At 44.0% G+C, this 5,653-nt stretch overlaps 1 pseudogene; it reads right to left on the reverse strand.

Moving 5' to 3' along the window:
• Positions 1-237: 237 nt before the first annotated feature.
• On the reverse strand, positions 238-5,378 carry LOC134573676 (serine/threonine-protein phosphatase PGAM5, mitochondrial-like; annotated as a pseudogene).
• Between the last annotated feature and the right edge of the window lie 275 nt (positions 5,379-5,653).

The following is a 5,653-nucleotide window of genomic DNA, read 5'->3' on the forward strand; positions in this document are numbered from 1 at the left end:
ATCTGCCAAACACAAACAAGATCAGATACTCCCTTTGAGTGGCAAGTCCACACGACCCACATACAATGAAGGATGAACTTTTAGTTCAAGTTCTGAACATATGGAGCGCTCAGAACATCTAGTACCTATGAGAAGTGTGAAGCCAGAAGCCACCAATACAATAATGAAAATAAGTAGGAAGTCACTTTATTTGCTTTTAATTAAGCAGTCCTGTCAACATGCATACAAATGGGTTGTTACATTGTTTTATTATAACTGCCCCTTATATTTAAGATACAGTATTTACACTAACCAAGCCAGGTAACTTCTTTCAACTGTACTTTGTTTTGCAAGAAGCCATTTGGACTAGGCAGCCAAGCTATAGCTACAGGGTCTGCAATGTCGTACAGGTGAGCAATAGGAGGTGCCAAGCTTGAGTTGTAAAGCCATTTGGTGAACACAAGGCATTGTAACTCAGAACATGGTGCTGCATATTCAGAAACTAGAACCTTCATCTTAGTGCAGGGATGAGAAAAAATTATACTATCATTTGGTCCACCCATGCTGTGTGCAATATATGCATTGAAAGACGGCTTCAACTGGAGAGTGTATATTAAACAGAAAGGTAAGGGAGTCATGGTAACTTGTGTGTCTCTAGGAGGACATCCAGCTCAGAGCTAAGCTCCCGTGAGTTTCCCCGGGGGCATAAAGCCAGCATCACCAAGCATCTTCAGGTTTTATCACCAGCTTTGTAATACTACCATGATAGAGAGGCAGTCGGAGCCAAGCTTCCAGTGGGAGTTGTAGTGCCCTGTAGATGAAGATATACATTTTGTCAGTACATGGAAGGCATAAGACAAGTTTGTACAATATGGGTCTTGAGAGGTTATTTTTAATGCTGTAAAGCAGGATTCCCCAAACTCTGGCCCCCCAGATGTTGCTCAACTACAACCAGGGCCAGGCAAACTGCAAGGTGTGCGGTTTCTGCTCCCCAGCTTAATGAGACTGCGGCCGGAATATGACGTCATATTCCAGCCGCGGAATCATTAAGTAGCGCGCGAGGGAGGGCGGGGGGGAGCAGAGAAAGCACAGCTCCCCCAGTGGCCGCCATCACAGCTCCCCCTGCGGCCACCAGCACAGACGGCTGTCTGCCCTGCACAACCCCCGGTCGCCCACAGGTAGTAGTAATGTGTGTCAGTGTGTCTGTCATTAGTGGGTTTTTTTATTCACTTTTCCCCACGCCATGCTGGTCTCCCCTCCACTGGCCCTGCCTCTATGGCTGAGATCATCAAGCTTGATGATCTCAGCCAATCCAATGCTTTGCCATAGGATTAGCTGCAAAAAGCTACACCAATCATCATCTCCTCATAGAGATGCATTGAATCACTGTATCTCTATGGGGAATGTTCAGTGCCTCCAGAGCGTGGAGGCCCTTAATGTAGAAACACAGGAAGCACCTCTAGTGACCATCTGAGTGATTGTCACTTTGAAGCAATGCAAACACTGCCTTCTCTCTGAAAGGTCAGTTTATACATTAAAAAGCCTGCAGGGACAGGCTATAGACACCAGTACCACTACAATAAGCTGTGTGCGCGCGCTTGCTAGTGAGTGAGCTTGTGTTTTTATGTCAATGAGATCATTTATATCAATTAGCTTGTCTGTCTGCATGCGAGTATGCTTACTGTATAATTCAACAGTTACTCTGAAAGGACCAATATTTTATATTAGAAAAGAATCTCGACATAACCTTACATGGCGCAATGATTTATGGAGCTGGCATAAATTTTTACAGGGCAGCTTTGTATCCCCAGCCGGCCCTGACTACAACTCTTATGATTCTATGAATTAAATGGTCTGAGAATCATGGGAGTTGTAGTTCAGCAACATCTGGAGGGCTGGAGTTTACGGAAGCCTGCTGTAAAGGCTGTCAGTTTAGTACATGCCATCCAATTACCACAAGATTTGAGAACATTTGGATGAAAACCTGTTAAATAAGCAGCACAGTTCATTATAGTAAAAATGGCACACAATTTTACAATACTGGATTCTCATTTCAATTGTGTATAGTTGTTCTGGGTTTAGTGTACTCCATTTACTTTGTTAAATAAGGGTGTTTAAAGAAAAACAAAAATGCAGGTTAGGAATAGAGGGCCTGGAAGATACCTGTGGTGACCACAGATGATTTAGAATGATAAGTGGAAGCAGTTTACCTGCATACAAAGTAGCGGATCACATTATCATGGCAGACTATTATTTCATAACTGTCTTTTGTTTGTTCTGGATCTGCACGGAGGATGTACTTCCTGAATGCAGCCTCAATGCGTGGGCCATCTTTAAAATACTAAGATGGAGACAATGACCAGGGTTAAAAGCAGAAACAGAACGCACACCAGAAACGCTTTAAAATAGAGTCACCACTAGATATAGCTTACAGAAAGATCTGGTATCCACTTGGATTCCGCAGGAACTGGTCGGATTGGACGTCCTTCGTGAAGCAGACTGGAGCTGCACATTTTAATATCTATAAGAAGATTAACCAGGCTAGCGGTATTCCCGAGCGTGACTCGGGGTTAATTTTCGCTGCCAGAAGCGGTAACCCCGAGTCACGCTCGGGGTAGATAACAGAGCTGGCAGCGGAGTCTCCTTACCTTCTCCTTGCGATCCAGCGATGTCCCCGCGCTGTGATTGCCGGTGAGAGCCCCGGCGGATGCCTCCATCTGACTTCCTGGTTCCTTCTCTGTGAGCCGCAGAGGCTCATGGGGGCGGAACTGGGCGGGTAATTCAAATGTTTCAAGCATAAAAGTGACACACACACACACACACACACACACACATAAAGTTAGGTGATACAGTGAAATCCTGTCAGATTACATTGTATCACCTCAGATTTGACACAATATCACCTCAGATTTGAAATTTGATCATCCTACAATGCCCTGCCTGCCCTTTTTGCTGTAATTTCTGCCCATAAAATAAATTTTTTACCATGGCATCAAAGCGTCACTTTAGCATCTCCAAAGCGGGTTTGGATCAGATGAGTGACAGCGGCAGCGACACAGAGCCCCTCGCAGAATTGAGCGACTGTGATAGCGATTCGTGGCAAGATTCGTCATCCGACCGACAGTGACCAGAGAAGTGGCGACAGCGACGATTCTGCACCCGAGCTCAGTGATGTGCGCACTTGGTGCCTTATTGATTGCGGTATGGATGAGGTACCGCCGCCAAGATTTCCGTTTACTGGATCACCTGGGATGAAGGTAGACGTTGAGCACAATGATCCTTTGGCATACCTAAAATTATTTCTCACAGATGACGTCATTGAAAAGATTGTCACGGAGACAAATCGCTACAATGAGCAGCAATCAGCTACTCTGCATAGCAAGTTTTCCAGGAACAGAAAATGGAAACCAGTGACTAAAGAGGACATCTGGAAGTTTCTGGGGCTAATACTTCTTCAGGGGGTGGTGGGGAAACCCCTGCAGAAATGGTACTGGACTACCAATAAATGGCTGGCAACCCCATTTTTTGGCACCATCATGTCAGAGTACCGATTTTCCCTCATAATGAAGAATTTGCACTTCAACAACGAGGAATTTGACGAAGCCACACATCCAGCGCCAAAACTCAAGATCTGGGAAGTATACCAAATGATCCTAAAAAAATTCCAGCAGGCCTATGTGCCAGATAGAGACATCAGCATTGATGAAAGTCTGATGGCTTACAAGGGACGCCTCAGCTGGATTCAATACATCGCATCCAAGAGAGCACGGTTTGGAATAAAATCCTATATGCTCTGCGAGTCTGCCACTGGCTATATATGGAATTCCGTCATATACACCGGTAAAGGAACACAATTCAACCCCAGGTACAGTGGCTATGGGATGGCAACGTCAGTCCTTACACTGCTTGAGCCATTGCTGAATCAGGGGTATTGTGTGACAACGGACAACTTTTACACATCGCCTGAGCAGTACGAGTTTCTGATAAAACACAAGACTGATGGATATGGAACCGTTAGGGCCAACCGACGTGACCTGCCATCTATGTTTGCCAAGAAAAAACTGAAAACAGGAGAAATGGTTGCCTGGCAGAAAGGAAAGATGATGGCAATGCGTTGGCGTGACAAAAAAGACGTATGCCTAATGAGTACAGTGCATAACACCTCTACTGCCATGGTCCACACAAGAGGTGGGAAAGATGTCATGAAGCCACAACAACACCATGGGAGGAGTAGATAGAGCTGATCAGGCGATGACATTTTATCTGGCTATGCGGAAACAACAAAAAAAAAATATTACAAAAAAATCTTCAGGCATCTACTGGAACAATGCCTCTGGAATGCCTATATACTGCACAGAGGAAAGAGTGACAAGCCTCTTGTTCATTCTGACTTTATCTGGACGGTGGCGGAGCGGATTTTTGTGAACTACCAAACGGCATCAGTGGCCGTGAACAGATCTGGACGTCGTGCTGTTGACGTTGTCAACCCAGAACGCCTGACTGGTCGTCACTTTATGGATTACATCCCGCCAACCGCAAAAAAGGCAGCACCTACAAGGATGTGCGTAGTTTGCTGCTCAAAGCGAGATAGCAATGGAAAAAAAATCCGAAAGGAAACCAGATTCCATTGCCTTGATTGTGATGACGGTCTATGTGCAGTCCCATGTTTCAAAATTTACCACACCCAGGATGTTTACTGAATTTTCTTTGTTTGACAAATTTCATTATTTATTACATTATTGAATAAAATTATATTAGATTATAATTCATGATTTTATGTTTCGAACTTTATCACATCTGAGAGTACTTTTGGTCAGGTTTAAGAAAGTAATTACTGGCCTACAATACATAACACCAAATTTCCATGCAAAAAAATGGTACCGCTTTTGGTACAAAATTCCTGACATAATCATACCGCCAGGGAGGTTAAAGAAAGCCAAACCACCAACAAAACAGCTCAATAACGGTTATTCTGCAACTATTCAAAATATGCATAGGCAGCAAGAATTGGGATTTCAGAGGTCTACATGCAGCAGCCTAATCCCACATGTGCAATAGAGGGTCCAGTAAAACCTTTCCTTCCCCTGTACACATGGCTCACCTGGTAAATTCTGACTGATGATATCAGCAGTTTCTGTGGATCTGGTCAATGACGAATAAATAATGCAGCTAAAGTTATTCCCTTCACTTGCAAGAAGTGCCAGACGCTGTCCTGTTAGGCTGGCCTGTTCACGCCCTGTAGAAAGAAAGACAGCATGTAACTTGTTAAAGGAACTAGCAAGTACCATAACCACTACAGCTGTTCTGGTGCCTAGAATGCCTCACCCCCTCCATTCCTGCAGCTTACACTCACGCTCCTTCTCTGTAATGACCAGCTTTAGACGATAGGTGTGGATCATTCTGAAACGTGGTGCAAACAGGGTACAGTCACCAATACAATGTGCCAAAAACAAGACAGAACTGAAACTATGTTTCCAGCTTGGCTATGCCATTTCTATTCAAATTTTGCACTTAACAGAAATTATCCCATTATTTCAATGTAGCAGCTAGGATGTTACAAACCCCAATATAGGATGCTGAGCAATCACATTGCAATGTTGGTTTTAAAAACTCGACTTCTGAGTAGGTTACTAAAATGAACATTTAAAAAAAGTCATCTTAGGTTAAATAACCT

This window comes from Pelobates fuscus, chromosome 9 (assembly GCF_036172605.1).
Source record: "Pelobates fuscus isolate aPelFus1 chromosome 9, aPelFus1.pri, whole genome shotgun sequence".
NCBI classification, from domain to species: Eukaryota; Metazoa; Chordata; class Amphibia; order Anura; family Pelobatidae; genus Pelobates; species Pelobates fuscus.